The sequence below is a fragment of the Benincasa hispida genome, chromosome 3 (genome assembly GCF_027475165.1).
Source record: "Benincasa hispida cultivar pf3 chromosome 3, pf3_genome.v1.1, whole genome shotgun sequence".
Taxonomy (NCBI): Eukaryota; Viridiplantae; Streptophyta; class Magnoliopsida; order Cucurbitales; family Cucurbitaceae; genus Benincasa; species Benincasa hispida.
The window spans coordinates 62,897,411-62,922,342 of record NC_143480.1 but is presented as its reverse complement, the minus strand read 5'-3'; the positions used below and the strand labels follow the sequence as shown (position 1 = coordinate 62,922,342).

The 24,932-nt window shown below is 38.0% G+C and overlaps 1 long non-coding RNA gene, 1 other non-coding gene and 1 pseudogene across 2 annotated transcripts; all 3 read left to right on the top strand.

Annotated features, from left to right (window-relative positions):
* The first annotated feature begins 2,294 nt into the window (after nucleotides 1-2,294).
* LOC120072864 (uncharacterized) lies at nucleotides 2,295-5,395 on the top strand. Its single transcript, XR_005480611.2, has 2 exons — nucleotides 2,295-3,173; nucleotides 3,689-5,395. It is a non-coding gene; the product is annotated as an uncharacterized LOC120072864 (long non-coding RNA).
* LOC120074833 (small nucleolar RNA U3) lies at nucleotides 2,453-2,633 on the top strand (annotated as a pseudogene).
* An 18,860-nt stretch (nucleotides 5,396-24,255) lies between the features above and the next one.
* Nucleotides 24,256-24,362, top strand: LOC120074786 (small nucleolar RNA R71). Its single transcript, XR_005481068.1, has one exon. It is a non-coding gene; the product is annotated as a small nucleolar RNA R71 (small nucleolar RNA).
* Nucleotides 24,363-24,932: the final 570 nt, after the last annotated feature.

Below are 24,932 nucleotides of genomic sequence, written 5' to 3'. Positions count from 1 at the left end.
GTCCCTAAACTTTAGAAGAAATCTCAAAGACGACGAGATAGAGGAATAGGCTGCTCTTACCCATCTCCTTCCACATTTGAACCTTACTAGTTGAACGGACCACTGGACATGGAAACTCAACCATACCGGTTTCAATACAAAGTCTTTATACTTTTCCCTCATGTCCAACCCGCACCCATCTTCAACTATCTTTTGCAGAAAATTGTGGAGCTGTTTCTGCTCGAAGAGAGTTAAATTCCTCCTCTGGGAAATCACAAATTCATGTCTAAACACTATGGACAGGTTACAGAAACGTTGCCCATGGATAAACCTATCTCCCTCTTGGTGCTGCCTTTGTCGATAAATAACGAAACTATTCAGCATGTTTTCTTTGACTGTCCATTTTCTAGAGGGATATAGACGGAAGTCTTTTCTACCTTCAACTGGTCTTTGACTTTCCCAAATGACTTACAAAGCTAGCTTCACCTACTAATTAGCTAGACTCCTTTCAAAGCTTTCAAAGTACGTCTCTGGTTAAGCATTATTTGTGCTATTTTCTGGAAGATATAAGATGAAAGAAATGCTAGAATCTTCCAGGACAAGGCCAAGACAACAAATGACATTATTGAAACCATCATTCACAATGTTTTGTTTTGTTTTTTTTGCAAAGATTTATGGACTATACACAATTATAGTTTTTCTTTCCTTGTTGCAAATTGGAAACACCTTTTGCACTCTTTATGAATGAGTTTTTTTTTGTACACCCTATGATTGGGGTCCTCATGTACATTTGGATATCTTTGGATAATTCATTTAATCAATGAAACTGTTTCTTTTATATATATATATATATATATAAAGATAAGGCGGATGAATTTACTCTCCATCATATCATGAAATAATAATGAAAATGTGAATAAAATATTTCTAATATGAAAAAAAGGCGTAAATTTATTGATGAAATAATTTTTTATTGTAAATATTCATTTTTTTAATTAAGTTTTTGTATTTATAATTTTTTTTTAGAAATATCCCTAATTTTTTTGAAAATTTTTGAATGTTGCTATTCTTATTTTACGATTTATTCTAGGCTGCACTTATCAACTAATTTCAACTAAAAACAACTAAAAATATATCATACTTACTATTTTTTTTAAAAAATCAAGCTATAATAGATCACAAAGTAGAAATTGTAGTACTTATTTAAATTTAACGTTCTAGAAATCAACTCGGTTAAGAATAAAATTGATTTTCCCATTAATATGAACGTATGACTAAAGTCTAAGAATGAATTAGAATGGCGTCGTATTACTTTTTTTTTTACATTTTTTTTCTAATGCGAATATGGCAAACGTTTGTGTAGACTGGCTCATGTCCATTTTGTTAATTATTTTCAATTGGACTAAAGTCATGTTTATTGCTCCGTAATCAAAATTGCTAATTGTAATGATTTTTGTTACTATTTATAAATCATAGAATTTTGTTAACTAGTTTTTTAAAAATGTATTTTAGTGTGCTTCACTTTTCATATTACGATTGATTTATCATGTTTATTGAAGTAAACATGGCCTAAATTCTTATGGCTTTTGTACCATGTAAGACCACCCAACTCCCACTACTTGAAAACGTGTAACATGAACATTCAAGTGGGCCATGTGCCATCGATCCAAAGGTTTGATTTTAGACTCTCTCACATTTCGCTTATGTTGAACTAATTTCCATTAAGATATTTATATATCTTTAAATTAAAGGTTGGATATAGATATCAATGAATAATTAATATTTTTGATATATTATATTATATTATATATATATATAAAATATTATTCATATAAATAAAATTTTTAAAAAGATCCATTTACACCCCTAGATTTTGAGATTTATATTCACCAGAGTTTAGTCTTCATCATAATTTCATTTAAAACCGTTAATGCATAACTTTCACACGTGTATAAGATTGAAGGATAAGTACAAATTACAAAGAAATGCATTAACCAAATAGATAGCAGTAGTTTTTTGTAATCAAAATTTGAGCATTTTTTTGTTGCCTCACCTTTCTCTAGTTCTTCCTCGATTTATTTAGAAAGAATTACATAATAATTTTACATAATATGGTGAATTTTTTTTGGAGCATTATAATTTAACTAAGGTGGGTTTGAGTTGATTTTGAATAGAATCTAGCAAAAATAGTTGTAGTATAAATTGACTTTTTAATATAAATTAGTTATAAAATTAGAGAGAAATTATAAATTTAGCACATAAAAAATTCATTTAGGTCGAATTGAAAATAAAGTAAAAATATATAGAGTGCAAAATGCAAAAAATAAATTTGTTAATCTTTGAAAACGATGATTGCTATAATTGCAGGCTGTTTTTCTCTTCAAGTCCGAGTCAACATCACTTCAGATATTCCACATCGGAAACTTGCATATAAAATTAATATTATTTTATTCGAAAGAAGAAATTGCCAGATACGATCTTATTTGAACAGGATCTGTTCTATAGGTTGTACGTCTGTATCCTCGAACCGTAGTTTGGTGGATGAACCACTGCCTTGTTGGCTGGGGCGTGATTAATGGTTCAACGGATACTTCGTCTAGCGGCTGTAGATGATCGTTTTCCAGTGGGTTGGTCACAAGGCGATCTGACAAACTTTAAAATATTTTTCTTTTGCCTCTTTCTCATGGATTGCTAAGTTTGTCTGCTGCCTTGTTGCTGCTTTGTCGTTGTTTTGTTTTTGTGACTGAGATTTTGGATGGATTTATGATATCATCTCTCTTTCACTCAAATTCACCATTCATTATGCGTGTATTCACTAGATGTGAGTTATGAGCAACGTGGATGTTCTATTTATGCTCATAAACTGTTTGATGAAATGCCTCACACAGCCCTGTTGTTGCAACTCAAGAAGGTTTGTTTGTTTTATTGCTTCTGCTGCAATATGTTTCTAATTTAACCATATTCAAACATGTTGTGGCTTGCCCCCAAATAAAATGTGCTGAAAATTCATCTTCCAAAAGCTTAAAACCAAACTAACAATCAACTCCCATTAAGGTTGACACCTGAAATTTCCCTTTTAAATTGTTATGTCTCACTCTCATTTATGCTTGGGCTTTGTTTCTACATATTCTGCTGCTGCTCTGAAACTGGGGAAGTACCCATTCCCTTGGTCTATCGCTTGAAAAGCATCCCAGGTAGTTCTCGACCTTCATAAACATGGGAATGGTAATGTAGATTTTTTACATGTCAAAGTCAAACAAATGTTTGGGAAAAGTTTCCTAGTTTGGTTAAAATCCCATTGTTTTATTAGTCTGTTCACACCCTCAACTCAACTAAAAGTTTCAACTATAGCCCCAAAAGTGTCAACTAAGTCTTATCTTGTTAATAACACAACTTAAATGTTGTCAAATAAGTACTGCCTTATTCTAGTTTACTCTTTGGTATAACATTGGGACAAATCTTACAATTCTGAATCCACTTACCCGGTCAATATTTCAAGATTTTCATAATTTTCTAGTTGAGGGAAGTAGTGTAACACTAGTTATAAAGTTGGTAAATTATTTAAGAACAGATTACTTGTATTAGTTACATTTCTGTTACACCTGTTATAATTTTTGCCCCCTATTTTTAAAAGAGAAGATTCATGTATAAAGTAAGAGTTTTATGAAATCTTCTTCTTATTAGTGATACCTTTGTTTTTCTTCTGCAGAAAACCAGAGATAGAGGGTCATGGAAAACTTGGATTTTCATTTATGCTTCTTAACTGTTTGCCTGAAATGCTTCAGAAGAGCCCTGTTGGTGAAAAAAACTTTAAATAAATGAAAAACCAAGTTGTTTGAAAATCCCACATTGCTAGTTTTATAACTTTGAGTCTCCTTTATAAACCTCCACTTTTAGTTGTGGGTTTGGCCCCAAGAGGCACCCATGTTTTAGAGAGAGTGAGAAGATAGACAAAGGTGGGTTTGGTGGACATTCCACACATATCGTCAACGCATCAGTTTCAGTGTAGCTCTGATCAAGTTAGATTTATTTTTCTATGCTGTTTTATCCAGCGAGCTCCGCGATTCAGCCTGTAACAAGTTTTTGGTACTTGTTCCAACAATTTTAAGACGATTTTCCATTTGCCACTGTTGTGGTGACCCTTTCTCAGAATGACATTATGTCCTCCGACTTTAACCATCCGTTTCGATTCGAAGGATCAAACTTCAAATGTTGGAAGCAGAAGATGCTATTCTTCCTCACCATCAAGAAGGTTGTTGATGTCTGCGCCACAGCGAAGCCAACTGTCCCAATGGAAGATCCGACTGAACAACAGATTAGAGATGCAGCTGATTGGGAAGAAAAAGATTTTCTATCCAAACATTTTATTTTAAACTGTTTGACTGACGATTTGTATGATTATTACGGTACAATGAAGACAACAAAAGAAGTATGAGATACTCTGCAAAAAGAATACGATTCCAAGGAGGCCGACTCGGAAAAATATGTCGTCAGCCATTACTTGAAGTTCCAAATGACGGATGACATGTCTGTAGAGGCCCAATCCCCTGAATTGTAGAAGATAATCCACGAAATTATAAGCGAAGGTATGCCTCTGAATGAGCAATTTCAAATTGTTGTCATTATTAACAAATTGCCTCCATTGTGGAAGGACTTTAAGAATACCTTAAGGCATAAGACCAAGGAGTTCTCGTTGGAAAGTTTGATCACCTGCTTGAGGATCAAGGAGGAAACTTGGAAATAGGACCAGAGGGAAGAGATAAACACCGTACCGAGAAAGCCCTCCTCAACTATTGTGAAACTTGACCAAAAGCAAAAAGGAACCAAGAGGAAAGGTTGGAATCGTGGATCCAGTACAACCAGAACAACTAGAAGAAACATAACCCCCTAGAGAAACGATACAGTTCCTCTGCTTTAACTATAACAAACCTAGGCATATGACTAAGAACTGTAGGAACAGACGACATCCTGCTGAGTAGGCGAACTTGACAAAGGAGCCCTTAGTAGCCATGATCACAAAAGTAAATGTGATCGGTGGCTCTGATGGGTGGTGGATAGATACTGGTGTTATGCGCCATGTCTGTCATGACCTAAGTCTCTTTAAATCTTATACTGACACTAAGGATAAAAATATACTGTCGGAGGATCACTGCTCAATGAAAGTTATTGGAATCGGTGAGGTGGAGCTGAAGTTTACTGTCGGGAAGACTCTCACTTTGAAGGATGTCCTGCACACTTTGGAGATAAGAAAGAATTTGGCCTCGAGCTATTTCCTCAACAAAGTCGGCTTCACTTAGACAATAGAGGCATATTTATATACCTCCACTAAGAATACTGTATTTGTAGGGAAGGGTTATGTAGCTGAAGGCATGTTTAAATTAAACCTAGACTTAAATAAAATGAAATCTTCTGTTTATATGCCGTGTTCATTCAATGTTTGGCGTGGTAGATTTTGTCATGTTAATAAAAGAGTAATTAGTAACATGATTAGGTTGAAAATGATTCCTAAGTTATTTATGCATGAATTTGATAAATGCGAATATTGTAGTCAGGCTAAAATAGCTAAGACTTCACATAAATCCGTACTTAGAGAATCTGAGCATCTAGATTTAATTCATTCTGGCTTATGTGAATTCAACGGTGTCTTAACTAGGAATAGTAAAAGATACTTTATCACTATTGATGACTGTTCAAATTTCACGTTCATATATTTGCTGAAAAATAAGAGTGATGCTTTTGATGTCTTTAAACTTTTTATGATTGAAGTAGAAAACCAATTTAACTGAAAGGTTAAGAGATTTCATAGTGATAGGGGAACTGAGTACGACTCATATAGTTTCAACGAATTCTATAATTGCATTGAATAATACATGAAAAGACTGCACCCTATTCTCCTGAAATGAACGGAAAAGCAGAAAGAAAAAATAGAACTATATCTGAATTAGTAGTTGTTATTTTGCTTAATTCAAGAGTTGCATCTTATTGGTGGGGTGAAATTATCTTACCCTGTGTCATGTCCTAAATAGAATACCAAAATCTAAAAACACAACTTCAACTTACGAAATTCTTAAGAATAAGAAACCTAACTTGTCATACTGTAGAACTTGGAGGTATTCAACCTTTGTAAGAATACCAGACCTTGAAAGAAGAAAACTTGCTAGTAGAGCCTATGAGTGTGTCTTTATAGGTTATGGCGTACATAGTAAATCCTAAATGTTCTATGATCTAGTAAACTAAGTGACTATTGAGTTAAATGATGTTGACTTCTTTGAGGATAAATTTCCTTTTAAATCTAGAAATAGTGGGGCTCGAGTTCTAGTAGTCTACCACCTATTAGAAGCCTAACTTCTAACGAAGAAGCTAACCCAAAGCTTAAGAGAAGTAAAAGAACTAGAACTGTCAAGGGATTTGGGAATGACTTCCAGACCTATAATATAGAAGAAGATCCTAAAGACCTAAAAGAAGTCATGTCCTCTATAGATGTCAACTTATGGCAAGAAGCTATAAATGATGAAATGGACCCTCTTGAGTTAAATAGGACTTGGCATTTGGTAGACTTACCCCCTGGTTGCAAAGTAATCCTAAGGAAGAAACTCAAACCTAATGGAATAGTTGACAAGTTCAAAGTCAGACTTGTAGCTAAGGGTTTCAGACAAAGAGAAAACATAAATTTTTTTTTACACAATCTCCCCTGTGACTAGGATCACCTTAATTCATGTGTTGTTTTCTTTTGCTGCCCTTTTTCCTCTAATTTTATGTTTCTCGAGCCATTCCAATTTTTTGAAGCGTGTGAGTTTTCCATCGGTTTTGGTGTAGCTTTGATCGAATCAGATTTAATTTTCTGGGCTGTTTTATCCTGGGGACACGTGGCCATAGTTGAACTGTTTGCACAAGGGGCAGAGTCGCGAAACGTCTTAAAGAGAGCGAGCTCCCTGACTCAACCAACAATAAGTTTTTGTTTTGCAAGTTATTTTTTGACGTCAGACACTGTTTGTTCAGAACTGTTTTCTATTCAATGGAGGTAGTTGTTCCAACAATTTTAAGATGGTTGTCCATTTGCCGCTGTTGTGGTGGCCCTTTCTCGGAATGACATTATGTCCTCCGACCTTAACCGTCCGTTTCGATTTGAAGGACCGAACTTCAAATGCTGGAAGTAGAAGGTGCTATTTTTCCTCACCATCGGAAGGTTGTTGATGTTTGCACCACAGAGAAGTCAACTGTTCCAATGGAAGATTCGATTGAACAACAGATCAGAGATGCAATTGATTGGGAAGAAAAAGATTTTCTATCCAAAAATTTTATTTTAAACGGTTTGCTGACGATTTGTATGATTATTACAGTATAATGAAGACAACAAAAGAAGTATGAGATACCCTGCAGAAAAAAATATGATTCCGAGGAGGCCGGCTCGAAAAAGTATGTCGTCAGTCGTTACTTGAAGTTCCAAATGACGGATGACATGTTTGTGGAGGTCCAATCCCATGAATTGCAGAAGATAATCTACGAAAATATAAGCGAAGGTATGTTTCTGAATGAGCAATTTTAAATTGTTGTCATTATTGACAAATTGTCTCCATTGTGGAAGGACTTTAAGAATACCTTAAGGCATAAGACTAAGGAGTTCTCCTTAGAGAGTCTGACCACCTGCTTAAGGATTGAGGAGGAAACTCGAAAGCAGGACCAGAGGGAGGAGGTAAACATTGTATTGAGAAAGCCCACCTCAGTTATTGTGAAACTTGACCAAAAGCAAAAAGGAACCAAGAGGAAAGATTAAAATCATGGATCCAGAACAACCATAACAACTAGAAGAAACAGAACCCCCCTCCAGAGAAACAGCACAGTTCCTTTGCTTTAACTATAATAAACTTAGGCATATTGCCAGGAACTGTAGGAACAGACAACGTCCTGCTGAGCAGGCGAACCTGACAAAGGAGCCCTTAGTAGCCATGATTACAAAAGTAAATGTGATTGGTGACTCTAATGGGTGGTGGATAGACACTGGCGCTATGCGCCATGTCTGTCATGACCTAAGTCTCTTTAAATCTTATACCAAAGCTAAGGATAAAAACATACTGTCGGGGGATCACTGCTCAACAAAGGTTGCTGAAATCGGTGAGGTGGAGCTGAAGTTTACCTCTGGGAAGACTCTCACTTTGAAAGATGTTCTACATACTTCGGAGATAAGAAAGAATTTGGTCTCAGGCTATCTCCTCAACAAGACCGTCTTTACTCAGACAATAGGGACATATTTATATACCCCCACTAAGAATAATGTATTTGTAGGGAAGAGTTATGTAACTAGGAGCATGTTCAAATTAACCTAGACTTAAATAAAATGAAATCTTTTATTTATATGCTGTGTTCATTTAGTGTTTGGCATGCTAGACTTTGTCATGTTAATAAAAGATTAATTAGTAACATGATTAGGTTAGAAATGATTCCTAAGTTATTTATGAATGAATTTGATAAATGCGAATATTGTAGTCAGGCTGAAATAACTAAGACTTCCCATAAATATGTACTTAGGGAATTTGAGCCTCTAGATTTAATTCATTCTGACTTATGTGAATTTGATGGTGTCTTGACTAGGAATAGTAAAAGATACATTATCACTATTAATAACTGTTCAAACTTCACGTTCATATATTTGCTGAAAAATAAAAGTTATACTTCTGATGCCTTTAAACTTTTTATAACTGAAGTAGAAAACCAATTTAACCGAAAGATTAAGAGACTTCATAGTGATAGGGGAACCGAGTACGACTCAAATAGTTTTAACAAATTCTATAATTCACATGGAATAATACATGAAAAGACTGTACCCTATTTTCCTGAAATGAACGAAAAAGTAGAAAGAAAAAATAGAACTCTATCTGAATTAGTAGTTGTTATTTTGCTTAATTCAAGAGTTGCGTTTTATTGGTAAGGTGAAATTATCCTTACTGTGTGTTGTGTTCTAAATAGAATACCAAAATCTAAGAACACAACTTCACCTTACGAAATTCTTAAGAATAAGAAACCTAACTTGTCATACCTTAGAACTTGGAGGTAGGGTTGGCAAAAAAACCTGCAGGGGCGGGTCCCCACGGGGCTATGACCCATTCGGGTCGGGGATTCCTCGGTTTGACTGTGGGGTGGGATCAAATTGGAAAAAAATTTTGGGGCCCCGTTCGGGGACGAGGACGATATCCCCGCCCAAACTTCGACCCTGATTAATCCCCAAACCTGGTTTGATATATTTATACTTTTTTAAATATATATTTACAATATATAATATAATATATATATTTATTTATAATATAGTATTGGAGTCTAAAGTTAAATATTCAAACTCTAACTCTAAGCCCAACAAGCCAAGTCCAAACCTAAAAATTAAAAAAACCCTAAACTGAAAAATCACACCACAGTCATACAATTCAAGCCTGCTGCTAGTGCCGTTCAACTTCAAGCCTTCTGCCTCTGCGTTCAACCCTATATGCTGCCACTCTGAAGAGTGAAAAAGACTATTGTGACTGCGTGTTGCCATTCTGCGTTCAAGCCTACTGCCAACTGCCATTCAACTTCAAGCCTGCTGCCGAAGTCCTGCCAGCTGCCATTCTGATCGAGCTCTGAAGAATACTGCGTTCAAGTACTGTTCGTTCAAGCCGCTGCTGTCCGAGATCTGTTTCCGTTCAAGCTGAGGTTTGCGCACGATAAAAATTTCCTTTCGTTCTCTTGTTTGATTTTTTTTTCATTGTAAATTTAATCACTCGAAGTTAATTTTTATCAAAATTAGTTAATACTTTTAATAATTTCATGTAAAGAATATATATTTAAATGCTTTGAGTCTTTATGTATGTTTAAATGCTTTGAATTTTAGGCTTGAATATGTTTGAATACTTTGAATTTTGGGTTTGAATATGTTTGAAAAATATCTCAATAATTCTAATTCTTGAATTTTGGGGTTGAATATGTTTGAATGCTTGAAGTCTTTGTGTTTGTTCAAATTTAATTTAAAATTATTGTTTGAATGTTAGAATTTTGGGATTGAATCCCCGTGGGGAATTAATAGGGGAATCCCTGCGAGGCCCTCGTTTCTCCAACGGGGATGGGAGTGAATTTCCCCCACGGGATTGGGGACGCCCCTCCCCCCTTCCCCCTCCCCGACTTGGAGATGTCCAACCTTTGTAAGAATACCAGACCCTAAAAGAAGAAAACTTGCTAGTAGAAACTATGAGTGTGTTTTTATAGGTTATGTCGTGCATAGTAAAGCCTAAAGGTTCTATGACCTAGTAAACTATTGAGTCAAATGATATTGACTTCTTTGAGGATAGATTTCCTTTTAAATTTAGGAATAGTGGGGCTCGAGTTCTTGTAATCTACCACCTATTAAAAGCCCAACTTCTAATGAAGAAGCTGACCCAAAGCTTAGGAGAAGTAAAAGAACTAGAATTGTTAAGGGTTTTGGGAATGACTTCCAGACCTATAACATAGAAGAAGATCCTAAAGACCTAAAAGAATCCCTATCCTCTGTAGATGCCAACTTATGGAAATAAGATATAAATGATGAAATGGACCCTCTTGTGTTAAATAGGACTTGGCATTTGGTAGACTTGCCCCCTGGTTGCAAAGCAATAGGTTGTAAATGGATCTTAAGGAAGAAATTCAAACCTGATGAAACAGTTGACAAGTTAAAGCCAGACTTGTAGCTAAGGGTTTCAGACAAAGAGAGAATATAGATTTCTTTGACACCTTCCCCCTTGTGACTAGGATCACCTTAATCCGTGTGTTGTTTTCTCTTGCTACCCTAAACAACTTTTTAATTCATTAGATGGATGTAAAGGCTGCATTCCTGATCGATGAACTTGAAGAAGAGATTTACATGGAACAACCTGAAGGCTTCGTAGTCCATGGTTAAGAGACCAAGGTTTGCAAGTTAGATAAACCTCTCTATGGCTTGAAACAAGCTCCTAAGCAATGACATGAAAAATTTGATAACCTAATCCTGTCTAAAGGTTTCAAAATCAATGGAAGTGACAAATGCATCTACTAAAAATTTGAAAACAATCTTTGCACTATCATATGTTTGTATGTGTATGATTTGTTAATTTTTGGATCAAACCTATACGTTATAAATGATGTTAAATCCTTGTTGAGTGCAAACTTTGATGTGAAAGACTTAGGTTCTAATGAAGTGACAAATGCATCTACTACAAATTTGAAAACAATCTTTGCACTATCATATGTTTGTATGTGTATGATTTGTTAATTTTTGGATCAAACCTATACGTTATAAATGATGTTAAATCCTTGTTGAGTTCAAACTTTTATGTAATCTTAGACATAAAAGTAGCTAGGTCTGAAAAGGAAATTTCTTTAAATCAATCTCATTATATAGAGAAGGTTCTAATGAAATATAATTACTTTGAATGTAAACCAACATGTACTTTTTATGACCCTAGTGTTAAGTTGTTCAAGATCACTAGTGACAATGTTAATCAACCTGAGTATGTGAGCATCATAGGCAGTCTTAGATACGTTGTTGACTGCACTAGGCCGAATATAGCTTATGTTGTAGGATTACTTTGTAGGTTTAAAAGTAGACCTAATATAAAGCATTGGAATGTTATAAAAAGGGTTATGGGGTATTTGAAAAAAACCCAAAATCTAGGATTACATTATCATAAGTTTCCCACTGTCCTGGAAGGATTCATCAATGCTGACTGGAACTCTCTCTCAGATGATTCAAAGACTACAAGTGGCTATATTTTCAATACAGCAGGCAGAGTTGCCTTTTGGAAGTTCAAGAAACAGACTATCTTAGCCCAATCTACGATGGAGTCAGAAATGATAGCACTAGCAACAACTAGTGAAGAAGTAGGCTGGCTTAGAAGTCTGCTATCAGAGATTCCCTTATGGAAAAAACTGGTACCAACCATAATCATCTATTGCGTTAGTATTGTAGCAATCACAAAAGTTCAGAACCGTTATTATAACGAAAAGAAAAGACAAATACGTCATAAACACAATACCATTAGAGAATTCCCCACTATTGGTGTAGTTAGAGTGGATTACATACGGACTGGCGAAAACTTGATAGATCATTTGACGAAAGGACTGGCCAGAGAGAAGGTTTTCAAAACTTCAGAAAGGATGGGACTTATAGCTTTAGAAAGATGAATCACTGTGAGGGAAACCCAACTTGTAGACTGGAGATCCCAAGAAACAAGTTCAATGGGTAATAATTAATGTCAAGTGGGGTACCTAGCTGTAGGAGTACTTTTGATAGACTCACCTATGTGAATGTGCAAATGGGGGCTGTTTCCTATGGAGTCTTAGGCAAACTCTCTAGAGCGTTCACTAAACCAAGATACACATGTTAGGCCTTAAAGCACGGGCTTTTGAACTACACCCTAATGATGTTGTGTGTGAGATGTTGTTAGAGATAGAGTTCAAAACCAAAAGTTACTCTAGTATATTTTGAATCATCTACACTATGTAAAGGTTCAAGTCGTAAGACACATTTGCTTATGCACAATATTGTACAGACTGATATTGCTTGATTAAAAAAAAAAAAACGTTTTCTTGTACTCCTAAAAGTTTTTCAAGTGGGGGATTATTGGTGAAAAAACTTTAAATAAATGAAAAACCAAGTTGTTTGAGAATCCCACATTGCTAGTTTTGTAACTTGGAGTCTTTTTTATAAACCCCTACTTTTAGTTATAGGTTTGGGCCCCAAGAGGTACTCATGTTTTAGAGGGGGCGAGGAGATAGACAAAGGTGGGTTTGGTGAACACCCGACACGGGCGCACCAGCGCTGTTGTCCATCCATTGTGGCGAGGTGAGGCGAGCATGTATGTGGAGATTTCCTTCTATGATTTTTTCGATCGGTTCCAGTGCAGTGGATCACGTCAGATTTATTTTTCTATATTGTTTTATCCTGAGTACGTATGAAATTATTTTTATTAAAATAATAATAATAAATTTTTATTTTTCTCATCCTAGATATAACAACATTCTTCTCCTCTCCTCTCTGCTTACCGGCGAAAGATTTTCCTCCACTATTTTCTCTGATTTTACGTTTACTGAGCAATTCCAACTTTTTGAAGTGTGTGCTTTTCGATCGATTTCGGTGTAACTCTGATCTAATCAGATTTATTTTTCTGGTTGTTTTATCCTAGAGACGCCATGGCATAGTTGAACTGTTTGCACAAGGGGAAGAGCCGCGAAACGTCTTAAAGAGAGCAAACTCCATGACTGAGCCTGTAACCAATTTTTATTTTGTAGGTACTTTTTGTTGAGTTTTATGTTCTAAAGCTCGTGGTTTGTAAACAATAAAACTTATTTTGAAAATTCAATAAGTTGTTATGGAATATATGTATTGCTTATGAGAAATCCAAATAAACCTAAAAGACCCTTGACTATTACATTAGTACTTGAACTTTATGTGGAGACATAAAAATGGATCAGGTTCGAGTAAATAGTCAAAATGATATATAGTATATGAATAAGTTTAGTGCCTTATTCTAGTAACACTATTGGATGCGACCTACTCTGTAGTTGTTACAAAGAGTTGTAAAGTGCTACAAACGAAGTGATCCTAATTCATACATGTTTTGTCATGAGAAGTGGAGGCGTTGTGCAAAAGGGTTTGTACAAGATCGGACCACGAAATCAGTCACTCTTACTTTATAATGTTGTTTAATATTTAAGACTGACTATTTCAAAGCGATGACCTAGGTAACTTGACCTTAATCCTGAGCTAACTATGAACTCCTGTTATTCAGGATTATCCTTAGATTTGCATAGGTGAGGGTTGACTCAACAACGTCGGCTCAATAAACCCCCATTTCAGAGGTAAGACCGGATAGATAGCTGGGGACATATGGTGCAAGAAGGAATACACTCCTACCCATTGTTAAGGATAGTGAGAGGTTGTTCCCATAAGTGCTGATTCTAGGTCTTGAACAAGGGGCCCCATCCTCTCATTGGTTCAAGAGGGACTCGGTTTGTTGATTGGATCACAAATCAATTGTTCATTAGAGGATCAGTAGGACTTAACAAGAGGTAATCTCGGGGGTAAAACAAACATTTGACCCAACCATTATTACGAACAAACTGTGAAGGGTTAACTTACTAATCATGGTTATATCGAGTGGACATAATATATCTACAGTCAGGGGAGTTCAACTATGGGCTTTAGTGGAGTGACACATTAGTTAACGTATGGGGGTTAATTTTTGGTATAATGAGTTTAGCCAATTAATCTCGGATCGTTGGAGCCCATGATCTGTAGGTCTACAAGGTCCCTCTACTAGCTCGTAAATAGATTAGCTATAGAGTAGCGTGATAAATTAATTTGAAATGTTCAAATTAGAATTAAAGAAGTTAGTAATTATATGAGATATAATTACATGTTTAATTTTAAGAATTAAACGAAATTGAAAAATTAATATTTAAATATGATTTAAATATATAAAGGTGGATTTGTATAAAATTAATTTAATGTTTGATATTAAATTAATTAGAATTATTTAAATTATTTAAATAATTATTTATTAATTTTATTAGAAAAATTAATTTATGAAATTAATTTTGTAAAATTAATAATAATTTTCAATTTTAGAAAACAATTTGATTTTTGAAATCAATTAGAAAAATTGAAAAAGTTGGAAAAACACCAAAATGGATTTTCGGTTTTTTCCATTACATCTTCATAGGCTCACACAAAATCCACCAACTTTAGGCTTCAACTACTCAAGCATGAGCTACATCTCATGCAACTATCTTCTTTGCATGATAGTCTGCAATATATTGAGAAGATTGGAATGGAATTGAGGCATGCAATCGATAGAATTTTTGCTGAAAAATTCGTGGTGAAGAAGGTGTTCTTCAAGTGGGTTGCTGCTGTGAGTTCTTCTCCAAGTTTCCTTCATTCAAGCTTATTTTGAGTCTCACAACTCAATCTAGAGCTTCAAGATGATAGTGAGGAAGATCTTGAGATGGTCTACAACAAGATTTGGACAAATTTGCTATTGAGGTATGACTTGAAACTCACTTGTTTCTGTATGACTTGAAACCCACTTGTTTCTGTAAGAGCATGCTTTAGCTTCTGCCAAAATTAATGAATTAAAGTGCTTATTGATCCACGTTTCTTCCAATGCTTGTTGATACAATCCATCAATTGGTATCAGAGTATCATTTAAGCATTCAATTTGATTTAATTTTGGTGTGGTGGGTGTTTTTCATGAGTTATATGAATTTGATGCACTGACATGGTTTTATGAGTTTTGGCATTTATTTTCTCTTTGATTTCTTGATTAGATTTGTAATTGGCTCTTGTTTGATGAGCTTATATGTGTTCTCAAGAGTCTATAATTTATTTGGAGTCATTAGAGTTGAAATTAAGATGTAATTGGAGAAATAAGTGAAGAGCATATGAGTGTGGTGGGTATTTTTTATGAGTTATATGAACTTGATGCACTGACATAGTTTTCTGAGTTTTGACATTTATTTTCTCTTTGATTTCTTGATTAAATTTGTAATTGGCTCTTGTTTGATGAGTTTATGTGTGTTCTCAAGATTCTGTAATTTATTTGGAGTCATTAGAGTTGAAATTAAGATGTAATTGAAGAAACAAGTGAAGAAGGTCGAGTTGCAGAATCCAGTTTTTCAGCCTCTGCTCAAATATCATCGTTGAGGTTAAAATGCTAGACGATCGTCTAGCTATGGACACCAAACAATGTGAAGATGAGCTAGACGATCGTGTAGCTATAGGTGCTGGGCGTTGATGTGTCGTGCGTTAGACGATCGTGTACCTACGGGAGCTAAACGATGTGTAGAGGCGCTATGCGATAGCGCTACACGATTGTGAAGCTTTGCGTGGGATCTAAATGATGCATTGAAGTACTATACGATGGCACTACACGATCGTGTAGCTTTACGCGACAATTAAACGATGTGAACAGGTGTTATGCGATATCACTACACGATCGTCTACCTTTATGCACGCGCTAAACGATCAAGAAGAGGCGCTAAACGATGGCGTTAAGCGATCGTGTAGCATTGTCCGGCACTGAAGACACTACATGATCGTGTAGCTTGGTCAGATGTTATACGATGGTCCTACACGATCAGGCAAACACTAGACGATCGTGCTAGATGATAGTCTCCAGTGCTACATGATGCTTGATTTTATGAAGTGGAAATGTGGATGATATGCGTTGATGAAATTGCATTGAGCACTCAAGTTTCCTCAGTGGAATCCAAGTGTAAATTCCACTGAGTTTCCTGGTAAGTCCAGGGTCGAACTCAGGGACTTGTGAAAACAGTTTGCGTTGGTAATTTTTATGAAAACTTTGTGGTAACCAAATAAATAAATTGTCAGTTTGTTGTTGATTGCGTTAATGAGAAAATAAACAAATGCGGCAAATTTGAGAAAAGTCAGTTGTGTGATAAATACACTGAGTATGCGATGAACGGGTTGAGAAGATCTTTAGCTAGCGTTACTTGGGAATGCATCAGACTATGCAATCATGCTACAACCATGCATAGCAAGTCATTTTCCAATGCAAATGTGATGCTCCTAAGTCTAGGACGCATGTGTTGAATATAAAAGTATCCATAGAGCTTATCCCTAACTCTCTACTCTTGTCCTATGCGATGATGCAAAATGCATAAAAGCAAGGTGACTGCATACAGTCATATCCTATCTTTAGGATGCATGCGATGCGTTGATAACAAATAGTGCTTATTCCTAAACTATTATCTCTTGGTTATGCATTCTAATTTGACTCTCCCAAGCCTAGATTCTAACCTGACCTTCCCAAGCCTAGATCCTGTCCTTAGACTACCCTCCCGAGTATCTCTAATGAACGAATGAAGCATACATAATACAAGATAATCGCATAGAATGAAGACTCCCTAGTTGTGCTAGCTAAATTCTTCTCAACACATTCAACTGATTTAGCTACTCATGCGTAAATAACAGAGAGTGAACAAATATAGAGAAGTAGATTCCATTTCGATAAATGAGTGGAGTACAAAATAACAATGGAAGTTAAAGGTAGAGAGCTCGATAGCAATTCCTTGCTGACCGAGGCTTTTACATTGTAATCTCTATTCGATTCCTAAGATGTTCCCGCTTCTGCAGGCATCGACTCTCTTTCTGTCCTTGAAGCTTCCGGCGCTCTCCCAAGCTTACCGGAACGATCTGTCGGCACAACCTCCTCTTCGCGTCCACCTTAAAACGAAAGAAAATCTAAGAATGAGGCTAAACTATGAACAGACTTCTGAACTAATGGAATGGTGAACCCCTTTTCTGAAGGATGCCTCTGATATTTATAAAACATCCAAGGTGAACGGCGGCTTCTCTCTCATGATTGTACAGATGGGACGACTTTAATTCTTGATTGATGCGCTGAATATTTGTCACTGAAAAGCTGCATGTACTTGTATCGTTAGCAGTTGTCAATTTAATTCAGATTCGACTATCATCAGCTTTCTGTCCCATCGCGATTAATTAGCCTTTCACCCAGATGCGCTGACCAAGTTGTGGCGATTCTTCTCGGGCGAATATTTGCGAGCACAATCATTGCAAAGCCTTGCGGTGAAGTTGCACTCGACCGATGATTTCCTTATGATCACAATTTTCGCCTACGTCACGCATATTCTGCATAAAAATACAAAAATCAACTGTTCTAATGCGATAAACGCATGCGACCGCAATATTATGAAATTGATGCCTAATGGACGCAATTTAACATATTTTATCAACGCAAGCCAACATTGTTTAAGAACTCAACACTATGATAACGTGCATTTATGCCCGTTATCACACCCCCAAATTTAAATAATGCTTGTCCTCAAGCATAAGCTAAAGATTCCTTTAGCAAGTCAACCACAATGTTCTTTTCCTAGATTTCTCAAGAATACTTCGTTCAAATCCTATATACCAAAATTTTCTTAAGTCTTATTCAAGTCTCTTCTTAAAATATTTCTAAGACCTAGGGACTGCAAGCTTACCCTTCAAAAGGACTTTACTAAATTCCGGAACATCGCATGATTTATTTCAAAAAGAAAATTTTCCACCAGGGTGTCAAATGATTTTATCCTTGCATGTTTCTTGACATTATTATTTTTTTCTGACCTTGTGCTGATCCAAGTGCCTTGCCTTCATTTTGGCTTGCCCCCACGTGTGCCATGCGGACATCCAACTACGAGCAATACACTTTTCCTCAGACTAAACTCATGTCAACTTGGCAGTGGAGTTGCGATCATTTATTTATGCGTTGATCCTGGTGACCTACTTTCGTTTTGGTTTGCCCCCACGTGTGTCGTGCAGACATCCAACTATGGGTAAGTGCCTTTCACAACTTAACTCTTATCAACATGGGTTTCCCATTACGTTGACAGTGGAGTTGTTATTCTCAAAATTTTTCTCTCTCTTTTTTTTTCCAAAATAGCAAGGTTGAAAATAAAATACCACACCCCCAAATTTAAAATGCGGCAATGTCCTCATTGCCAAAAGATTGGAATAAGTCATGCGATGTTCTTGGAAAGCTTTGTAAAGAGAGTTTGAAAGAAAACTAGCAAACCCCTAATTTCTAGAAATATTTCATGAGGTGACTATCTTAAAGTTAAGTTGACTTTAGTATATATGAAAGAAATAGAAGTATGTTTTTCATCATTGAAATCATAATTGGCAAAGAGAGAGCATATTGTAACCTAATAAAGTTATCCATGTCAAATGATTGCCGTAATAAAAGAGGATGCGATGATAAGACTTTTAAAACTAACATGCGATGTGATAGTGCAAAATTTGAAATAGAGATAAGGAAGAATACATCCCCAAATTTGTGTTGTCGCCCGCATTGTTAATTGACGCATCCATATTTGCGGCGATCTTTCTTCTTTGGATTGCGGTGATGGAGTGAGATAATTTGTTACTTCATGTAACATCTTCGCAATCCTGTGCCTTAATCATTGTAAACAAACAGTGAGAGGGACAAATGATTTTAAACAAAACAACATTTTTTTTTAGAGAATAACAGTAGTAATGAATAAAATGCAAATAGATAAATGATGGTTAAAGTGACGAAGGAATGAGAGTTCAAGAACAAAACAAAGGGTATTCTGGGTTTTTCAGCTTTGCGGAGGCATTTTCTGGCTGGAAATCACCTCCGCAATATGCCTTAAGTCGCTGTCCATTAACCTTAAATGTACGGCTTCCATCCTCAGTGATCAGCTCCACTGCACCATGTTGGAATATTTCTTTAATGATGAAGGATCCAGACCAGCGTGATTTTAATTTTCCCGGAAAGAGCCGTAGATGTGAGTTAAAGAGTAAGACCTTTTGCCCGACTTGGAGGTTTTTACCGCATATGCGTATGTCGTGCCAGCGCTTGGTGCGCTCTTTGTAAATCTTCGCGTTTTCATATGCGTTAATCCTCCATTCTTCTAGCTTGACCAGTTGATTTTTCATGCTTCTTCTGCTTTCTTCAAATCAAAGTTTAGCTTCTTTACCGCCTATAGTGCCTTATATTCCAGCTCCAAAGGTAAGTGATACGCCTTACCAAATACCAACGTATATGGGGACATACCTATTGGTGTTTTAAATGCAGTCCAATATGCCTATAATGCATCGTCAAGCTTTTTTGCCCAATCCATTCGTGAAGGCCTTACTACCTTCTTAAGTATCAACTCAATTTCTCGATTGGACACTTCAGCCTGACCATTTTTCTGCGGATGGTATGCGGTGGCCACTTTGTGGAGATAGTTGTATTTGCGCAACAGCTCCTTGATATTATGGTTGACAAAGTGGGACCCTTCATCATTTATGATGGCACGGGGAGTGCCAAATCGAGTGAAAATATATTTCTTTAGGAACTGGGAGACTACCGCTGCATCGCTTGTGGTGCTTGCTATTAGCTCTACCCACTTGGATACATAATCGACAGTTAATAAAATATAATGTTTACCATTCGAAGGAGAGAATGGTCCCATGAAATCAATTCCCCATACGTCGAACAATTCAAGCTCCAAGATGGTGTTCATTGGCATTGCATGTTTCCATGAAATGTTACCTGTGCATTGGCACCGATCACACTTCATTGCATAGTCAACTGCATCCTTGAACAATGTAGGCCAAAAGAATCCACTCTGTAAAACTTTGGTTACGATGCGCTGCCCTCCAATGTGCCTTCCATATGGTGAGTTGTGACATTGCGATAATATGCGTTGTTGAGCAGCATTTGGTACGCATAATCGAAAAATCTGGTCTGCCCCTCTTTTATATAGATTCGGCTCATCCCAATAGTAATGTTTGCATTCATGTTTGAGCTTCTTCTGTTGGTGGTAGGTGCAGTCTTCAGGAAATTGCTCAAACCAAATAATTGACTATGTCCGCATACCAGGGCAATTCTTCAATATGGAACAGTTGCTCATCCGGGAACACTGCACTCACCTCAGACTCATTGTGGTCAACCTCAGGATTTTCCAATCTAGACAAGTGATTCGCAACTTGGTTTTCTGTCCCCTTTCGATCAATTATTTCTATATCAAATTCTTGAAGGAGAAGAACCCATTTGATAAACCTTGGCTTTGCGTCCTTCTTTGTCATTAAGTATTTGATCGCCAAGTGAGCAGTATGGATGAGTACCCTTGTTCCCAACAGATATGCTCGAAATTTCTCCTACGCAAAAATTACCGCCAAAAGCTCTTTCTCTGTGGTGGTATAATTTGTCTGAGCAGGATTTAATGTTTTACTTGCGTATGCGATGAGGTGCAGGATTGTTTTTCTCTTTTGTGCTAAAGCTGCTCCCATCGCATACCCGCTTGCATTGCACATGATTTCAAAAGGAAGTGTCCAGTCTGGTGCAATTAGTATGGGTGCGGTAATCAACGCATTCTTCATAACTCGAAATTCGTTGAGGCAGTTATTGTCAAACTCAAATTTTCTGTTAGCCTCTAACAACGCACTCAATGGTCGTGCTATTCTAAAAAAATATTTGACGAAGCGTCTGTAGAATCCAGCGTGCCCCAAGAAGCTTCGCACAGCCTTCATGCTTGTTGGAGGTGGAACTTTTTCAATTGCTTCGATTTTTTCTTTGTCCACCTTCAACCCATCTCGGGAAACCTTGTGTCCCAACACTATGCCCTCCTTCACCATGAAATGACATTTGTTCTAATTAAATACCAGATTTGTCTCTTCGCATCTTTTCAGTATCTTTTCCAAGTTGGCTAGACAAACTTCATAAGTGTTTCCATAAACAGAGAAGTCATCCATAAATATTTCCATAGAGTCCTCGAGATAATCTGAAAAGATGGCCATCATGCACCTTTGGAACGTGCTTGGCACATTTCAGAGGCCAAACGGCATGCGGCGAAAAACGAAGGTGGGTAGGTGAATGTGGTCTTGTCTTGGTCTTCTTAAGCTATCATAATTTGGTTGTACCCGGCATAACCATCCAGAAAGCAGTAAAAATCATTTCCAGCTAGACAGTCTAGCATTTGATCAATGAATGGCAGAGGGAAATTATCTTTCTTTGTGGTCGCATTCAGCTTGCAATAGTCCATGCAAATGCGCCATCTAGTGATGGTCCTTTGCGGTATTAATTCGTTGTTTTCATTCAGGACTACCGTCATGCCGCTCTTTTTCGGCACATACTGCACGGGGCTGACCCACGTGCTATCTGCTATAGGATAGATAATGCCCGCATCTAACCATTTAATGATCTCCTTTTTGACAACCACCCCCCCCCCCCCCCACCCCCCCCCCCCCCCCCCCCCCCCCCCCCTCCCCCCCCCCCCCGCCCCCCCCCCACCTCCCCCCCCCCCCCCCCCCCCCCCCCCCCCCCCCCTCCCACCCCCCCCCCCCCCCCCCCCCGCCCCCCCCCCCCCCCCCCCCCCCCCCCCCCCCCCCAACTCCCCCCCCCCCCCCCCCCCCCCCCCCCCCCCCCCCCCCCCCCCCCCCCCCCCCACCCCCCCCCCGCCCCCCCCCCCCCCCCCCCCCCCCCCCCACCCCCCCCCCCTCCCCCCCCCCCCCCCCCACCCCCCCCCCCACCCTTTTCCATCGCAGGGTTGAGTCTAGTTGATGTTCAATCGTTGCTTTGTGGTCCTCTTCAAGACGAATGCGGTGCATATAGTATGCAGGGCTAATTCCTCTAATGTCGGCGAGCTTCCAGCTAATTGCTCACACATGCTTCCTTAGAATGCTCATCAATGCATTCTTCTGATCTTTGTTGAGCTTAGAGGAAATAATAACAGGCAACTTCTCATTCTACCCCAAAAATGCGTACTTCAAATGGGTTGGTAGGGTCTTTAATTCCAGTGTTGATGGTTCTACTAGGGAAGGTTATGTTGTTTTTCTTTCTTCTTTTTCTGTTGGCTCTTATTCTAAGTTTGCGATCATCTCCTCTTCCTTGCTTGTTTTTGTCATGATCGCATTACAGTTAACAATGGATGCACTGGCATCCTCTACTTCATTCTCTTCATCAAACTTTTCTTCTTCAACCTAATTCTGGTCATCATCTAAATCATGCAGGTCTTCTTCATCCGAAAAATTCATGGCATGAATTATGTTAAACTTGAGCTTTTGTCTGCTGATGCTCAAAGTGATCTCCCTTTTATGCACATCAATCTGAGCACGACCTGTTGATAGAAAAGGTCGCCCCAGAATGATGGGCACATCTTTGTCGGCCTGTAGTCCAAAATGATGAAGTCGGCTGGTAGGATAAATTTTTCAATGGTTATCAGCACATCCTTCACCTTTCCCTCTGGATGCACCAAAGATCTATCGGCCAGTTGGAGAGTCACCGTTGTGGGCACAAGTTTTCCCACATTCAGTTGTCTAAAGATTGATAGAGGCATCAAATTTATGCTGGCTCCCAGGTCACACAAGGCTTGCCCGATGTACAGTCTTCCTATGGAGCATGGTATAGTAAAGCTCCCAGGATCACTCATCTTTGGTGGAATTATTGACTTTGAACTTTGAGTTAGCACCACCATGGAAAACTTACCAGCTTCTTTCTTCTAAGTTACCATATCCTTCAGAAACTTTGCGTAGGCAGGCATTTCTTCAATCGCTTCACTGAAAGGAATATTAATGTGTAATTTCTTTAAAATAGATAGGAAGCGTTGGTACTGTACCTCTTCGTTTTTTTTTTCTTCCTTAGTCTCTGCGGGAAAGGGGGTAACTGAACTTTCACGGTTCCTGTCTCAGTTGCCTTTGAGGTCGACGCAACCTCTGGTTCTACTGCTTCTTTCTCTCTTTCTTCTTCTCGCGCCACCGCAATCTCAGGTTCAGCCGCAATTGGAGCTGTCCGACTAAGCTTCTTCTTTTCTCCCTCCACAGTCTTCTCATTTCGCAATGTCATAACCTGACATTGCTCTTTACCTAATCCCCCCTGGTTGCATGGGAGTTCTATTGAACTCGACAGAGCCCTTTGCGGTCTACTCTTCAACTCACTCGCAATCTGGCCCATCTGTAATTCTAGATTACAAATGGACATAGTCTGACTTTGAAGCACAGTTTCGTTTTTCTCTACATATTGCTTCAATAGGCTTTCCAATGAAGAGGATTGTGGTGGTTGTGAGCTACTTGCTTGATTGGTTGTCCCCCTGTTGTTGCGTGGGAAGAATCCTAGTGGCCCTTCTTTTTGCGCCACAGGTTAGAAATTCTATTGCTGATTCTTCCAATCAAAATTGGGGTGGTTTCTCTACCCGGGGTTGTAGGTATTCGAAAAGAAATTATTTTTCACAAAGTAAATGGCGTTAGAAGCCCTTAATTAAGGAGGCCTTTAGTAAATCTGGAGTGTTCCCTAGCTTGATCTTCCTCATTCAGTCAGATTGATTATTCAGTAAGAGAGAGGTTTGAAAACGCTCGACTAGTTGGTTATATAATACACTCGACCATAGGGTTTATGGATTTTGCGGGCAATCTTCCATCGCATGCCCATCACTGCAAGTCGCACACCTTACAGTGTTTTGACTGATTACGTTGATTTGCCCGTTTTGTGGTGTTGGGCTACTGATCGCAATTCCCTGAATTAAGTTCATCATTGCGGTCATCTGATTTTGTAGTTAAGCAATAGCACCATTACTTGCATCATTGCCTTTGATTCTCAATCTCTGGTCCCTCTCTCTCCAATCTTCATGGTTCTTAAAGATGCGATCCAAGATATTCTTCGTCGAGTCATATGTTTTATCAAGCAGACACCAGCGGCTGCCACATTGGTAGTGATCTGCGAAGCAGGATTCAAACCATGATAAAAAATCTTCATCTGAAGGCAATCTGGCAAACCATTATGTGGACAATCCCTGACCAACCTCTTAAACCTCGCCCAGGCATCGCTGAGCGATTCATCCATGTCTTGTTCAAAATTTGTAATTAATTTTCTTCATCTGGCATTCTCAGTAGGTGGAAAGTATTTCTTCATAAACTTCTCCACGATCTGTTCCCATGAAGTGATCTCTCCCGGCTCGAGAGAATACGCCAATTTCCTAGCCTGATTATAGAGAAAAAATGGGAACAAAGTTAGTCGAACTTCTTCGGCAGAGATGTTCGCGAAACATAAAAGTATTGCAGATTTCAATAAAGTTTCGGAGGTGGGCATGCGGGTCCTCACCACACCGGCCTCCAAATTGTCCTGTAGCCTGGATCATCTGCAGCATCACTAGTTTCATTTCGAATCTGCTTCCATATAGGGCAGGCCTCATGATTCCTAGAGAGAAATCATAAAGGTTTGGCGATGCATAGTCTCTAATGGGTCTATTGCGATCGTTTGCAAATAGGATTGGATTCGCCATCACATTGTTATCATTTAGTGCTCCATTTCCAGGCTGCTCCGCCATCTCTTCTTTATTTGACTGTGGTTGCTGTTGGCGGTCTCTCAATCTTCGTCTAAACATCCTTCCAATCTTCGGGTCGTAATTTGCCAGAGATTAAGAGTCTGCAAAGAAATCAGAAAAATTAC